The sequence below is a fragment of the Nomascus leucogenys genome, chromosome 19 (genome assembly GCF_006542625.1).
Source record: "Nomascus leucogenys isolate Asia chromosome 19, Asia_NLE_v1, whole genome shotgun sequence".
Classification (NCBI taxonomy): Eukaryota; Metazoa; Chordata; class Mammalia; order Primates; family Hylobatidae; genus Nomascus; species Nomascus leucogenys.
In genome coordinates, this window is record NC_044399.1 from 9,827,454 (window position 1) to 9,843,656 (window position 16,203).

The 16,203-nt window shown below is 50.1% G+C and overlaps 1 protein-coding gene across 3 annotated transcripts in view; it reads left to right on the plus strand.

Annotated features, from left to right (window-relative positions):
• The first annotated feature begins 3,419 nt into the window (after positions 1-3,419).
• Positions 3,420-16,203, plus strand: part of HPCAL1 (hippocalcin like 1) — a 123,831-nt gene continuing 111,047 nt past the window's right edge. Inside the window, exon 1 of one of the 3 annotated variants that reach the window (XM_030800672.1) lies at positions 3,420-3,435. The gene's annotated coding sequence lies outside the window, so the exon portion shown is untranslated. Of the gene's footprint in view, positions 3,436-4,261; positions 4,580-12,610; positions 12,627-16,203 lie in introns of those variants that run through there. The other 2 variants (XM_003272731.3, XM_030800671.1) reach the window with 2 other exon arrangements.

Consider the following 16,203-nt stretch of genomic DNA (forward strand, 5'->3'; position numbering starts at 1 on the left):
AAATAGTATTTCTTCCAGATCCTGTGTGGACCCAGCACAATGACACTGAATCTGGCTGTTAAACCTGGCTGTTACTGATTCTAATATGTGGCCTTGGACATTTCATTTTTCCAAGTATAGTTTCCTCATCTGTAAAATATGGAAATAATCTTTAGAATGTTGGAGATAGTATATGTAAAGGTACTTCAGAAACAATAAAGTCCAAATCCCAATGACATTTTTTGCAGAAACAGAAAAACCCATCCTAAAATTCATATGGAATCTCAAGGGGCCCTGAATAGCCAAAACAATCTTGAAAAAGAACAAGGCTGGAGGACTCACACTTCCTGATTTCAAAACTTACTACAAAGCTACAGTAATCAAAACAGTGTGGCACTGGAATAAAGCTTGACATACAGATCAACAGAATAGAATAGAGAGCCCAGAAACAAACCCTTGAATATATGGTCAAATGATTTTTGGCAAGGGTGCCATGATCACTTAATGGCAAAAGGACAGCTTTTTCAACAAATGGTGCTGGGAAAACTGGATATCTACATGCAAAAGAATGAAGCTGGACCCTTACCTAACACCATATACAAAAATTAACTCAAAATAGATCAAAGACCTAAAAGTAACCTAAAACTATACAATTTTTAGAAGAAAAATTGGAGCAAAATCTACACAACGTTGGATTTGGCAGTGATTTCTTGGATATGACATTAAAGACACAGACAACAAAGAAAAATAGACAAATTGGATTTCATAAAAATTTTGTGCACCAAAAGGCAAAATCGGGCTGGTGCGGTGTCTCACACCTGCAATCCCAGCACTTTGGGAGGCTGCGGTGGGAAGATCATTTGAGGTTAGGAGTTCGAAGCCAGCCTGGCCAACACAATGAAACTCCGTCTCTACTAAAAATACAAAAATTAGCTAGACCTGGTGGCACACTCCTGTAGTTCCAGCTACTCTGGAGGCTGAGGCAGGAGAATGGCGTGAACCCAGGAGGCAGAGCTTGCAGTGAGCTGAGATCGTGCCACTACACTCCAGCCTGGGCGACAGAGCAAGACCCCGTCTCAAAAACACCACCACCACCACCACCAAGTGCTGGTGGTGAGGATGTGAAGAAATTGGAACCCTGTGCACTGTTTGGCGGAATGTAAAATGGTACACTGTGGAAAATATTATTATGATGCTTCTTCAAAAAATTAAAAATAGAATGATCATATAATCCAGCAATTCCACTTCTGGGTATATACCTGAAACAACTGAAAATAAGATCTTGAAATGATATTTGTGTACCCATGTTCATCGTGGCATTATTCATAATTGCTAAAATGTGGGCGCAACCCAATGATTTCTTGACAAACAAGTGGGTAAACAAAATGTGGTATACACACACAAGGAAATATTACTTGGCCTTAAAAAGGAAGGAAATTCGGACATAGACTACATCATAGATGAATCTTGAGGACATTATGCTAAGTGAAATAATCCAGTTGCAAAAAGAAAATACTGTACGATTCCACTTATATAAGGTATTAGAGAGGCAGTCATTATTTAATGGGTATAGAGTTTCAGTTTTACAAGATGAAAAGAGTTCTGGAGATGGATGGTGGTGCTGGTTGCACACCATTAATGTATTTAATACCACTGAGCTGTTCACTTTAAAAGGATTAAGATGATAAATTTTATGTTATGTGTATATTATAATAAAAGTTCGAAAAAAATTGTCATAAAACTAAGTCAGATATTAAGAACAATCAGAATTACTTCTGTCTTGTTTACAGTTATCATATAAAAACAAATTGTTTATCTAGCATGACACCTGTTATGGGTTGAATTGTTTCCCTCAAAAGATGCTGAACTTCTAACCCTTGGTACCTGTGAATGTGACCTTATTTGGAAATTGGGTCTGTGCAGATGATCAAGTTAAGATGAGGTCATTAGGGTGTGCCCTAATCCAATAATGACTGTGTCCTTAAGAAAAGGGAAAAGAGACAGGTATATAGAGAATATGTGAATTCACAGGGAGCGCACATGGCCATCCATAAGTCAGGGAATGCATGAGGTTACCAGAAGCTAAGAGACAGACGTGAGACAGACTGCACCCCTGCCAACACTTTGATCTTGGACTTCCAGCCTCCAGAGCTGTGAAACAACACATTTCTGTTGTTTAAGTTGCCCAGTTGGAGGTGCTTGTCACATTAGCCCCTGGAAATTACACAACATCTTACCTGAATTTGCTTTCTTCTTCGCTCTAGTTAAATTCAAAACTACACATTGAATAACGACGGCGTGCTCTCTCTCCATGAAGCTTCAGGGTGGTAGACAGTCCTCCTCTTGAAGGAACAGGAGGGATGCAAGGGAAGGGACCAACTTGCATCTCATCTGAGAGAGATACACTCCTGGAATAAGAGGTCTGCGGTTAAGTGTGTTTCTCTAGAAGTTCAGAAACAGAGGAAGCACCTGCGGGCTAAGCCGCTGAGGGCTAGGTGAGAGCTGACTGACCTAAGCTTTGAAGGATGGATGGATGACAGGTTGGAGGTGGAAGATGGAAAAGTCGCATGGGAGAGGAACAGCATGGGCCAAGTGTGGAGGAACCAGTGAGTGGGCTGGGTTTCAGAAACGGGCCTTGGTCTGCTTTTGAGCCGTCCCTGAACTTTTCCACCCCAACCCCACCTCCTGCCTGTGTTTGCCATGCACCTCCCGTCCTGTGCGCCTGTGGACAGACTTTGCGCCTTTGCCCTGTGTCTGTGCTTGGGAGAAATGTGCTCAGTTTCTGTGACAGGGATGTTGCTACGTGTTCATCAAACCGGCTTTGTTTACTTCTGAAACACTCAGGAAGACCACAGCTGCCAGAGCCTCTTGCATCCTGCTGGGGCTGTGCGACTACTTCTGGCCCATGGATGTGGGTGGAAGTGATGTGTGCTTCCCCAGGCCTGGCTCCTGGACCTCACCGACGGCTTCTCACCTGCAACCCCACCAGCCTTCTGCCTGGATATTTCACGGGGAGCTAGAGTGGCCTTGGCTAAGAAGGAGGCATGGCACCCGCAGGTACCGGGCCGCCTGCATCAGTTGGTGCACTCGGGTCCACCGCCCACATGCCTTCATGTAATCCTCACTGCAGGGCCCACGGGGAGGGGAACTTCCTCGAGGTCTAGCTTTGCCTTTCCGCCTTCAGAGCCAAGGAAGAAGGAGGGGTCTGGGCTCGGCACACCCTCCCAGCAAGGCCCTGCGCCCGCTCCCCTCAAAGCTGCTCTTGAACGTTGCTCTGGCGGCCTCTGTAGCAGGAGTTCACTCCGTTTTCCGTGGAGGAGGAGTGGAAGGAGGGATTCGAGCTCTCCCCTAGAGACGCTAGAAAGACAGTTTTGTCTCAGCCTCATATGATCGCCCAGCTCCACATTTCTGGCTGTTTCTGTGGTTACCTTTCTTCGGGGATGTTTGGGGCGGGAGGTGGGTGTGTGTGTATATTTGCTCTTCTGAAGCCGTTTTTCCGGAGCTCCTGGTGGGGGTGGGGGTGGGGGTGCTTTGTCCCTGGTTCCTCTCGGGGCAGGTGCGGGGGATGGAGGATGCCCCCCTCCCCGAGAGCCAGGAGGCGCCGACCCTGGGCAGGAGGTGCCACTCCGGCGCCTCTCCTGCGTGGAGCCCGAAGACCACAGATGCCTGGAAGGGAGGCGCTCAGGAAGCCAGCCTCTGTTCCCTTCCGTGGTTAGGTGGGGAAACCGAGGCTGAGGCGGCCCAATGGACTCGCCTAAACGGCCTGGGGAGTCACTGGAGGTAACCAGAGCTGGAGCCAGGCTTCCCACTCCAGGCCCGGGGCTCTCCCCCGAACAGGCGTGGGAAGGGGTGCGAGCTGCACGCAAGGCTGGGGCTGGGGGTGCGGGGCCGGGGCAACTCCGCTCTTCCCCTTCCTAGGCCGCCCGGGCCACTTCCTGCGGGATGGGGGCGGGGGGCGCGGGCTCAGGGCTGGCCCCTCCCGGGCGCCGCCTCTCGGCCTCTTCTATACCCGCAGGCCAGAGGCCAAGGGTTAGGGGAACAGAACCGGTGCCCGGCTCCGCCCCTGTCCCGAAAGCCACTGGGGGCTGGGACCCGGCAGGGCCGGGGTTGGGCCGCGAGGGCCGAGGAGCAGCTAAGGGCAGGGGCTGCGAGGGCCGAGCCGGGCGCTGAAGGTCCGGCAGGGGGCGTGGCGGGGGCGGGGCCAGGAGGCGGCGGGGCCGTAGGAAACTTGAGCGCCCGCCTCTGGCCGCGCGCCCCGCCCCGGCCCCCGCCTCCGGGTCCCGCCTCCGGGTCCCGCCTTCGCGTCCCTTCCTTCCCGGAGCTGGCAGGCGGGCCGCGGCGGCGGCGGGCAGCGGACGGGCGGACTGGCGGGCGCCTCCACCTTGCTCCCTCCCTGGCTGCCGGCTTCCTTTTGTCTTTCTGGGCGGCGATGAGCGCAGGGCCGGCGCAGCAGCTGCGGGCGCACGGAGGCCCGCGCTCCTAGTCACTCCTCCCGGCCTCGGCGCGCTCGTCCCGGGCAGCGGCTCGGGCCCGCTGCAGCCGCCGCCGGCGCCGAACTTGGGCTCGGGAAGCCGGCGGACCGCGTCCTGCGCCGGAGCAGGTAGGGAAGGGGCGGGCTGCTGGCTGCTGGCTGCTGGCGTGTGCACCGGGCGTGTGCACCCGGCGTGTGCACCGGCGAGCGCTGCGATCCGGCTCTTTGCGTGTATGTTTGTGCGCGCGCGTGTGTGTCCGGGAGCGCCCGCGTTTCTCTGCGCGGTGGAGTTGTGGGTGACCGCGGACGGTGGTGTCTTTCGAATGGCGTGTACTCGTGGGCATACATGTGTGCCTTAGGTGTGCACATTTTGGACTGCGTTTGTGGAATTGTGTGTCGGGGCGCAGTTGCTGGTGGGGAGCGGTGCCTGGCGGGTGTCGTGTGTGAGCAGCTGTGCGCAGAGCGGGGTGGCGGGGTGGGCGTGGGCGGTCCAGCCCCACGCGCAGAGCCCCCTGTCCCTGCTGGTCGGCGTAGTGCGTAGCTTAGGAGCCTCGAGGACAGCTGGGACCCGACGGGGCAAGCGCGGGCCTCGCGGGCAGACTGGGCCAGCCCCTCAGGGGGACAGGTCCGTGCGGCCCACGTGGGTCGCCTGTGAGCTTCTGCCAAGGGTGGGGGCCCACGCGGAGGCGATCTGCTCGTTCCTCCCAGGGCCAAGGGGCGACGAGGAGAGCCCTGGCCTCCCCGTGACCCGCACTGCGACCTGGGCCAGACGCGCCACCTTCCCCGGTCGTGGTTTGCTTCTCTTTCAAATGAGGACAGCTCCTCCCTCAGGGGCTGTGGTGACAGGTGAAATGAGAACGCACTGAAGACAGCTCTTGGTCCAAAGCCCCGCACACAGTAGGTGCTGTGTTAATTGGATTAGCGTCTCCTGTTTACAATCTTTTTTTTTTCCTTTATCGTGAGTGGGGCCTTATATTTCCCCCGGGCGTGTTTTGTGCCTCTCCCTGGCCCTAACTTAACCGCGAAGCACTGAGATTCGAGAAAGTTTAGCTGCAGCTGCGCTGCGTTCTGCAGCACCTCCCGGGCGGCGCCGCCTCCACGAGTGCCCGAGAGCGCCGCGCGGGGCGCCGGCCCTGCCCCAGCCTCCAGGCTCCCGCGCAAGCGTGGGGGTCCCTCTCCTGGCCGAGAGGCAGAGACTGCGGAGTTGAGAACCCTTTGGTTCAACAAGTGCCTAGTCCGGGAGGATGCAGCTCAGCTCGTGGAGTCCGAGAGTCACGGCGTGAAACTGGCGCTTCCCGCACATGCAGATCTCGGGCTCCCGGGGTGTCCTGGCCGCCAAAGGCCACCCCTTTCCTCCTGGCTGACCCCAATTCCACCAGAGGAGGATGTTTGCCAGGACGCTGAGTCCAGCCGCTGGCCTCCGCATTAGTTACTTTTGAAACCTACTAGTCGTAAAATTGAACCGCAGTGAACGAGCACCCAGCTCTTACTCACTCTCTGGAGAGTCCTGGCGCCTCGGCGCTGGCAGCAAGGCCAGCCCTGGGGTCGGGTGGCCCTCGGCCAGAGCGAGCGATATTCTTTCCCTTCATCGCCTTGGTGTCTTTCTCTTGGGGAAAAAAAAATCGCCTTTAACCAAGGGAGCCACAGATCTCACCAGTGCAGGAGGCTCTCAAAATGGAGCGCCGGCATGGGGTTGGGCTGCGGAGGGGGCGGCATGGGTATGGATGCGCTTCCCAAGTGTCAGGGGCTACGTGATGGTGTTCCCAGAGAGGCGGGCTGCTTTGCGGGCTTTTAGGAGCTAAGAACAGAAACCTGGTCCAGTTCCTTTGGTTTCCCTCGGCCGGGACTGAAGCCCTGCAATCCCAGCCATGGCAGGCCAGGGGGATGCGATGAGCTCATTTTCTCATTTTTCATCCTGACTTGGTGACAGGGGCACACTTAGAATGCACCCTGTTTTCTGTTTCATCAAATGATTTTATGTCCTACAGGAAAAAAGGGCTTTTGGTGTGAATCCTACTCTTTCCTCATAATCAGATTCCATAATAGTATTTTAAAAAATCAGTCTGGCTTTCTCAGCTCAGAAGACAGACCCAAACCCAGGTTTGTGTTTTGTTTTGTTTTTGTTTTTTTCTAGTTAAAGCCAGCCCTTTGTCTCAAGCAAGCCAGTGTTTTGGCCTTAGATCTATTTCTGTTTCACTTTTGAGAGCGCCTGTAATTACTGAGCTCTTGAGGTTTTACTGGATAATATGGCAAAGGGAAGGCCCGGGGGCCCTGCCTCTCCCTTGCGGTGGGATGTGGTGCCACAGTGCCATGGTGCCACGTTCTAGCCTTGCCTGCTCCCTCTGTGTCCCACTTTTATGCTGTTTTTAAGGTGGAACATAAATGTCAATGTGTGATAATAATTTGGGAGACTTTGTCTTTGGAATCCAATAAATGGAAGGTCCTTTGACCTGTGGAGAAACCAGAACAAGTCAAAACCCCAGAAGAACAGAGATTTGCCCAAACTCCAGCCAATGACCCATTTATTTCCAACAAGCCCTCCTAGAGATAGATTCTAAGTGAAATACAAGAACGTGGACACACTCCTTCCCCTTTCTGGCCACAGGGCTGTGCAGAATTAGAAGTGCAGTCTATGGAAGGACAAGGACTGGACTTCCCTTGGTGCAAACGCCCCAGCCAGGAGCCCCATACTCACCTAGCACCATTTCACCCTGGAGCTGTTTCCTCCTGTTGAAGCGCTGGTGCTCACACCCCCTACCTTCAGGACTCTGCAAGCACAGTTCCAAGGTCTGCAGAGCGGGTACAGTGCATGCCCTGCTGAGTGTGCGTCAGAGCAGTTGTCTCCCTGTGACACTTATTCTAAGACCCTTTTTGCTACTCGTAAGTGGTAGAGTACCACACTCACTCGTGAACCAGTGATAATCCAGGGTACTAACAGGGGGCCCCAGAGTTTATTTGGCACCGAAGATTAAGCTACTTGGCAGCTGAATTTTTATCTAGATTGGGGTTAGGTTTGTATTAAAATTTTGCATTCCAGCAAGCCCTAAACCATGCTTGTTCGTTGTGGGATAATGCGTTCAATTGATGAGTTGCCAGGCCAGGATTGATGGGGCATTATGTGTATTCTGCTAGTTTGTCAGCACCTGATGTCGTTGTGCTGAGGGCTGGGGGAGGCATGTTTGGAGTTAGGATGAGCAGACACTTGTAGATTTTAATCACACTCTACTTTGGGGCTCCTTGCTCTCCTATAGTAGCAGTGGGTTTCTATGTCGTTCTTATGTCCTCACGTAAAGCTGCACATCTGTGAATGTCACGTAGCTCTTGTCCTTTTCCCCTTAGATTGAGTTTCTAATCTGGGAATGACAGAGGGTGGCTGTATATGGAGACAGCAGCATGGGCTTAGGGGCTCTTTTGGTGCCAGTTACCCTATGGAGAAAAGGTTTCTTCAAATCACTTTCTACAAAGACTAAAAAATGGTTGGAATCTAGTGGTGCAGATTGTAATATGACTTCGGGTAATCAATACGGTTTGACAGGTGGAACATTTCTTAGATGCTGATGAGCAGGGCGCAAGTCTCAAGATTTTTTTTTCTTTTAAATCATCTGAAAAGCACAGTAAATCCTTTAAAGAGCCCTACCTTGGCCATGTTGTTTCAAGGAAAATTGAATTTCAGAGGCAAAGCTTCACATCGGAGGCATGACGAACTAAAGAAATCCTTCTCAGAGACCTCCACTCTCTTCCCGTTGCCACCCTCCTCTGCCAGCAGGAGGGCAGGAAAGATGACTTCTTGGGGCTGTGTGCCTTTACCTTAATAAGCAAGTACACCCTGAATGCTTCTAATCCCGCAGCTGGGTTGTCTGGGTATTTGGATCTTTTTGGTGCTTGAGGTACTACCCCAGTTGGCAGGAAGCCAGGAGCCCCGGGCTGGAGGTGTCTTAGCCTCACCTGTGGCATGAGACAAGAGGTCTTCTCCAGCAAGGGATGGGTCTCGGACCCTTGGCTAGGAAAACTCAGGATTGTTAAATATGTATTGCATAGATAAGGTTGCTGTGACTCTGAAAAAAGGAAGAAGGCTTTTGGGTGGTGCGTGGTTCTCCTCTCGGAAGTCTTCCCAGATTTCGCCTCAGTACTCTCTTGCCTTAGCTTAAATCTTTCCCTGCTCTGTGTCCCCTTAGGCAAGTGAGGTCTCCCCTCAGGCAGGCACGATATTAAGTGCATCTCTAGAGGACAGTTCCTTCCACCTGCCCAGGTGCACTGGCTGAACTCACCTGTGCCCACATCTGTGCATTGGCAGGTGATATATACACCCTAGCTGTCCCCCTGAGCTGCAGACCCAACACTGGGTGTGGGCTCCCAGCTATTCCACATCAAATAGGGCCGAGGACACATCTCCCTCGCTGAAGCTGTGTCTCCTACCTATTATGGTCAACATGTCTCATCTACTCATTTGTTAAAGCTAGAAATCTCTGGAGAGTTTTGGAGCTCTTTGTCTTCACTTTGCCGTCTAATCGGGTCAGCCCTCTCTGAGGGCTCACACCCACTCTTCCTGCACAGCAGAGCCTTATCTGCCCTTGGCCCAGAGAATGCTTCCAGTTCCTTCACTCCAGCCATGCCGGCAGCACTTCTCGGTTTAAAACGCAGATTTCATCATCCCACTCTCTTCTGCCTCCGCAACCCCACCAAACCTTGGTTTGTTCTTTTAACGCAGTAAGTGCTTCTGATACCTACTGTGTGCCTTGGACCAAGCTGGGGTCTGAGAAGGTTGGACCCAGGCATCCTCTCTACCTGTGCAGAGTTTAAGGTCTTGGGCTGGGGGTTGTATGTAGGGGACCTGTCAAATAAGACCAGGGAGCTTGAAGCGCTATGGAGGGGAGCTCCTACCCCAGTATAGGGGGCTCCCTGGAGAAGCACCCTCTAAGCTGATACCTGAGAGAGTTGGGGGTGCAGGGGAGGGGTTGGAGTTGGGGCTGGATTGTTTGATGCCTTTCTTCTCTCTCACCCAGACTTTCTTATCTGCTAACTTCTACTCATTTTTGTTTTAATTAATAGCTTTACCAAGATAGAATTCATCTCTCATAAAGCGTGCCCATTCTAAGTGTACAGTTTAATGATTTTCAGTAAATTTATAGAGTTCATAGCCATCACCACAATCCAGTTTTGGAACATATCCATCACCCCAGAAAGATCCCTCTTTTGTACAAACTCCCTGTTCCCATCCTCAAGCCCCCAGTCCCCCACAAATTTGCTTTCTGTCTCTGGATTTGCCTTTTCTTTCTACGTTTCTTTCTGTGTTTTTATAGGTTCGGCCCAAGGGCTGTTTCATTTGGGCCTTCCTGGAGTCTTCCAGTTAGAATCGATTTTTCCCCCAGCACTGACGAAGTGAGCTGGGTGCTTGGCCATTCCCCTGCGAGGTGGCAAGCTCTCTTACTGGCCTCTCATGCCTGCACCTGGCACAGCACTGGCACCTACAGAATACCGAAGGTGTGTTGGTCGGACCAGCTGAAGTTGTGTTCCTCACATTCCTTTTGTGTAACTCCTGAGTATCTAGCAGAGGGTTGGGATTTAAATTATAGGGCATGTATTGATGTGTCAGGTGATGTGAGCCCTGCTACATACATACATTAACTTGTTTCATCAAGAACTTGTGAGGCAAATGGCAAAACAAAAACAAAAACAAAAAGACAAAACAAAACAAATCTATTTTCTAAGCCAGGCATAGTGGCTCCTGTCTGTAGTTCCAGCTACTAGGGGGTGCTGAGGTGGGAGGATTGCTTGAAATCAGGGATTTGAGCCTGGGCAATATTGTGAGACCCTGCTTCTTAACAAACTTTTTTTTTTTTTGAGATAGGGTCTTGCTCTGTTGCCCAGGCTGGAGTGCAGCGATGTGATCCCAGCTCACTGCAACCTTGAACTCCTGGGCCCAAGCAATCCCCCTGCCACAGTCTCCTGAGTAGCTAGGACTACAGGTGCACACCACCACGCCTGCTGACTTTTTAATTTTTTGTGGAGATGAGGTCTTGCTATGTTGCCCAGACTGGTCTTGAGCTCCTGGGCTGAAATGATCCTCCAGCCTTGGCCTCTCAAAGTGCTGGAATTATAAGTGTAAACCACTGTGCCCAGCCCAAGCCATTTTTCTAAAGGAAAAAACTGAGGAGGCCAGAACGAATAAGTAGCCCAAGGGCATCAGCAGAAAGTAGAAGGATCAACAATTAAACGAGGTCACTTTCTCTTCCGCCCTTGTTTTGGTAGTAATGATATGCCCTTTTATGGCCTTGCCTGGGCTGGTGTTCAGATTTTCCTGTACGAGTTTTGTCATCCCTTCCTAAGCCATGGAAGCTCCTTCTAGGGCATGAGTGCTGTGTTCACACAGTGTTGCCCCAGTATCTACCTAGTCCACAACTGAACAGGTAGAGACGGTTCAAGCAATGTGTGAGTGCAGAGAGGTCTCCTGGCAAATAGAAGGGGCTGGGGGAGGGCGTTGAATGCAGTGGCCTTGGGTGGCTTGGTGCATTTCTGATACAATTCTCTCCTTGGATCATTTTCACTCTTTGAGGAAGAGAGCAGAGGATGAGATGCCATTTGACAGATGCACAAACCAAGACACAAATTATATACCCATTGTACGCCAGGTAGATCACAAATGACTGTTCTCTCCCATGGCTGTAGAGAACTCTCATGGTGGACAGAAACCATGAAAGAAATCATGGTGGAAAGAACCAAGACATTCTTGGATTGGGGTATTAGACCTTCATTTGCAAAATACCTTGGGGGAAAGATCAGGGACACTGGGGTTTGAATTGTAGTCTTTGCTCTGTTGTTTATTAGCTGGTGATGTTCTCTGAATCCGTTTGCTCATACGCAGAAAGGGGTTCTAGGCTGAGCTCAGATATTGACAGGAACTACAATTCAAACCCAGGTCTGCAGATGTGGCAGACTGGATTTGAATTGTAATCTTTGCTCTGTTGTCTATTGGCTGGTGATGTTCTCTGAGTCTGTTTGCTCATGTGCAGAAAGGGGTTCTAGGTGCAGCTCAGACATAGACGGGAATGCAGATGTGTGTACCTAGGTAAGTCTGGCTGGTCACGTGTGGAATAAGTGGTGGTGGCTGCCATTACTCTTTAAACATTTTTGGATCTAGTGCCTCCTCTGCCACTGAGTACGGAATTCCTTTTCAAATTCGGGCTTATGAGGCATGTTTTGATCCAGGCTGTCGTAGCAAGGGATTTGATGCTGGAGTCTGACTACTGTGCGTGTGGAGGCTTCCGGAAGGCAGCCAGTGCTGGTTACTGCTTGAAGTTTGGGGAGCTGCCATTTTGGATTGTTCCAGCCTCATGGCTTCTGAGAAGCATCTCTCAGGGTCCCTGATGCACCTATAGAAACCCTGAGCTTGGTGGTGGGGGCTGCACAGAGAGAGCTGCAGGTTGTTCCTCAGGCATAACGAGGCCCGGAGCTGGTGGTCCCCTCCCCCTGTGAGTGTGTGCAGAGCATGGATCGGGTCTGGGAGTGTTCGTGCTGGCAGGCCGGAGGAGGACTCCTGGGCACACTTGCAGAATCGCGGTTCTGTACAGCAGTGTGTATCGACTGCAGTGCTCTTTTTCTGTAGCAGCAAAATGCTCAGCTCTCTGCCTTCTTTCTGTGCATTTAACAGACGTTTCCAGAAAGCAGAATTGATGACAGCCCCCACTCCTCCCTTTCACTCCCATCTTTCCTATGTGCTGCCCTGTAATCAATTTTTGGAGAGAAGTGAGAACCTCTCAAAATCGATCACCTATGTTGAAAAAAAATCATTTTCAACATCATGCAGTTTTCCGTATTTACTGTGTGTGGCTGGAGACACTTCTGGCAGAATGAGTGTGGGATGTGGGAGGTCCAGAAAAGCCCCCAGCTTCAGGGGCTGAGACAGGGTCGTGGGTGGCAGAACTGGTTGTCCCCCCACCTCCCAATCCTTCAGCAGTGGTTGAGGTGTGCTTTATTAGAAACTCTTCAGTCATGCAGTGTGGAGCCCATGCTGACGATGGCCTGGCAGGATGCCTGGCAGGGGCTTAGCCTCCAGGGGTGGGACATGAGATGTGGCTGCCGTGGCTTCTCTGTGTCTTTCTTCCCAGCGAGTAAAGGCAGACATAGGCCTCTGGCAAGTGCTAAGGCCCTGCTTACCTTCATGCTGGAATGTTGGCAGGTACAATTCATTCTTATTTCTTAGGAGGTGCTTTTCCCTGTTCTTTCTGAAGACATCCAGGGATAAAGAATTGCTGCTTTTATGAGCATATGTTCTTGGTGATATACTATTACCTTATCTAAAAACAATATGGCCTGGCTGATTATTCTCAGAGCTCATTGTAAGGTGAAATGTTATGCATTTGAGAATTATTTTCACAGTGTGGGTGGGAGTAGGGGGAGGAGATGTAGAGCACAGGTAAGGAATTCCAGGTTTTGGGGCCAGGGATCCCCAAGCAGTGTAAAGGGCTCACTGTGGCCCACAGCTCCTTCCCCCTGTGGTTTGTGCTGGGCCAGTTGCTGGCTCCCCAAAACCGTTATCACCATTATCATTATCACTATCATATCCATCACCTCACCATCATTATCACTGTCATCATCACTTTTCTCCATCACCATCATCATCATCATCACTATCATCCCCATCCCCATCATCATCATTACCATCATCATTGCTGTCACCATCATCATTATCATCCCATTCATCACCATTCATCATCACTGTCATCATCACCATCATCATCACTGTCATCACCATCACCATCATCACTGTTATCATCACCATTCATCATCACTGTCATCATCATCATCACTATCATCCCCACCATCATCACCATCATTATCACCATTCTCCATCACCATCATCATCATCACTATCATCCCCACCATCATCACCATCACCATCATCATCACTGTCATCATCACCATCCATCATCACTGTCATCACCATCATCACTATCATTACCATCACTATCACCATCATTATCACTGTCATCATCACCTTTCTCCATGACCATCATCATCATCATCATATCATCCCCATCCCCATCATCATCACCATCACCACCATCATTGCTGTCATCACCATTCACCATCACTGTCATCATCGCCATCATCGTCACTATAATCATTATCACCATCATCACCATCACCGTCATCATCACTGTCATCATCACCATTCACCGTCACTATCATCACTGTCATCATCACCATCCTCATCACCACCACCACCATCACCATCGTCACTGTCATCCCCATCCTCGTCATCACCATCACTATCATCGTCATCATCATCACTGTCACCACCATCACCATCACTGTCACCAACATCATGGTGCTTCTCAGTTTGGGCTGCTTTGGGCGCAAATTGAGTTAGCTGTTCTTTGGGGGTTTTCTACTGTTGGTGTGGTAATTAGGGTAGTCAGGACAGGATGAGTATAGGCATAGAGAACCCAAGTGGATGATGGTGGAGTGTGATTCTTCTGAAAGGGTCTCCATGAGAATCACTGATCTAGAAGATTCTGGGAGAATCTCAAGTATTCTTTCAGGCCCAGGAGTAAGCCAGTGTTACCTGCTCTGTGGAGCTCTCCTTTGTCCCTCCAGGGAGGACAAATTCTGGCTGGAGCCTGACCTTACTGCTTGTCCACCTCTCCCAGGGTGGTAGGCCACTTTAGGTAGGACCCTGTGGATTTCTCCTTGGTGACCCCTGCATTCTGGGCACAGAGCCTGGAACACAATGTCTGCCCAGATGTGTGACTGAACCACCCCCCAATTCCTTAACTGTAGAATGGCGGCTGCCTTCATTAGAATCTTAACACCTTGCCTGAGGGCTGGCTTTGCAGGTCTGAGTAGCTAGGTCAGGGCACTACTAGTGTTTTCTATGTTTGTAGTCAATTGGTGAGAGTTTTACGCATTTGTTAAAACTGTGGGACAGTGGTCTGGAAGCCAACAAGGCTTTAGGGTTGGCAGAGTGACTCCCATCCCATCACTGATGTCTGGCTTTGACTTGGCATGGGAGACGTTGCCTCTCCAGATCTCAGTTCTCTCGTTTGACAAATGGGGCTTAGGGTTGAACAGCCTCTAAATCCCCTGTCAGCTCTGCAATTCAGGAAAGATGTTTAAAAATGCATACTTGCATTGTAGGTGCATCCAACATAGAGCAAAGAGAGAATTTTCCTAGCTAAATTGACTGCAAAAAAATGAAACCTCTTGAGCCAGGCATGGTGGCTTACGCCTGTAATCCCAGCACTTTGGGAGGCTGAGGTGGGCAAATTACGAGGTCAGGAGTTCAAGACCAGCCTGGCCAACATGATGAAACCCCATCTCTACTAAAAGTATAAAAATTAGCTGGGCGTGGTGGCGGGCGCCTGTAATCCCAGCTATTCGGGAGGCTGAGGCAGGAGAATTGCTTCAACCTGGGAGGCAGAGGTTGCAATGAGCTGAGAGATCTGAGCCACTGCACTCCAGCCTGGGTGACAGAGCAAGACTCCATCTCAGGGGAAAAAAAAAAAGAATCCTCTTATAATATGCAGGCATCTTAGCAACTGCCATCTTAAGAGGCAGCATTATGATTCAGAAGAAACCGATAACATTGAGGAATACATTTGCGGAGCACAGATGAGGAGAGATTGGTGTGGGGGTAGCGGGGGGGCAAGAAGATATTAAGGTTGGAAGTCAGAGAGGTGAGCTCTGTGGGTTGGTTTCATGCACCCAGCTCACCATTCAACCTTTCCTGTTAACTTCCTATATTAAGGAGGCTGAGATTAAGAAGACAGGGACTCGTGGCATAAGGGCGAGACAGACATAGAGGTGAGTGACTGCAGTGGGATATTCACTGTGGGATCATTGAAGGTTGACAATCAGCTAGGTTCTTAGGCTGTAGATGGGGGGCCTTATTTAGAAGCTGTTTACTGTTCCCTTAAGAGGATGCTCTAGCAAGAAAAGCCACTGCTAGGGTTGTTGCTTTCCTCATTATAATGATGTCTTTATGTTCTTCTTAGGAGGTGGTAGTACTGATTATTTAAGAAACCGGTCAGCCAAACTTCTTAACTAATTGTGAATTAGAGAAAAGTCAGAAGTAGGGAGTATTATAGAGACAAGTAATTGTATTATTTTCAGACAAAAGTATATGTAGTAATGTAAACTACTGACCAGATTTTGCTTCAAATTGGTTTTTTTAAATGAATTGCTAAGAATTATTTGAAATTAGCACATTAGCGGTAGTAGGATAGTAGATATTAGATAGATTAGATTAGGATAGTAGGTAGTAGATAGCAGGTATAAAGAGACTGAAAATTAGCTGTTTAAACATTTCTCCCAAATGTGGGGCTAGGAAGCAAGATAAAGAATTATGCAGGCCAGGCATGGTGGCTCAAGCCTGTAATCCTAGCACTTTGGGAGGCCGAGGCAGGTGGATCATGAGGTCAGGAGATCGAGACCATCCTGGCTAACACGGTGAAACCCCGTCTCTACTAAAAATACAAAAAAAATTAGCCGGGTATGGTGGCAGGTGCCTGTAGTCCCAGCTACATGGGAGGCTGAGGCAGGAGAATGGCGTGAACCTGGGAGGCGGAGCTTGCAGTGAGCCGAGATCACGCCACTGCACTCCAGCCTGGGTGACAGAGCGAGACTCCGTCTCAAAAAAAAAAAAAAAAAAAAATTATGCAGACAGTTTCATTTCATTTATGTCTGGAGGGGGAAGAAAGTCAGAGAAAATAGATGGGAAAGAAACATATCCAAATATTAACAGTGGTTGTATT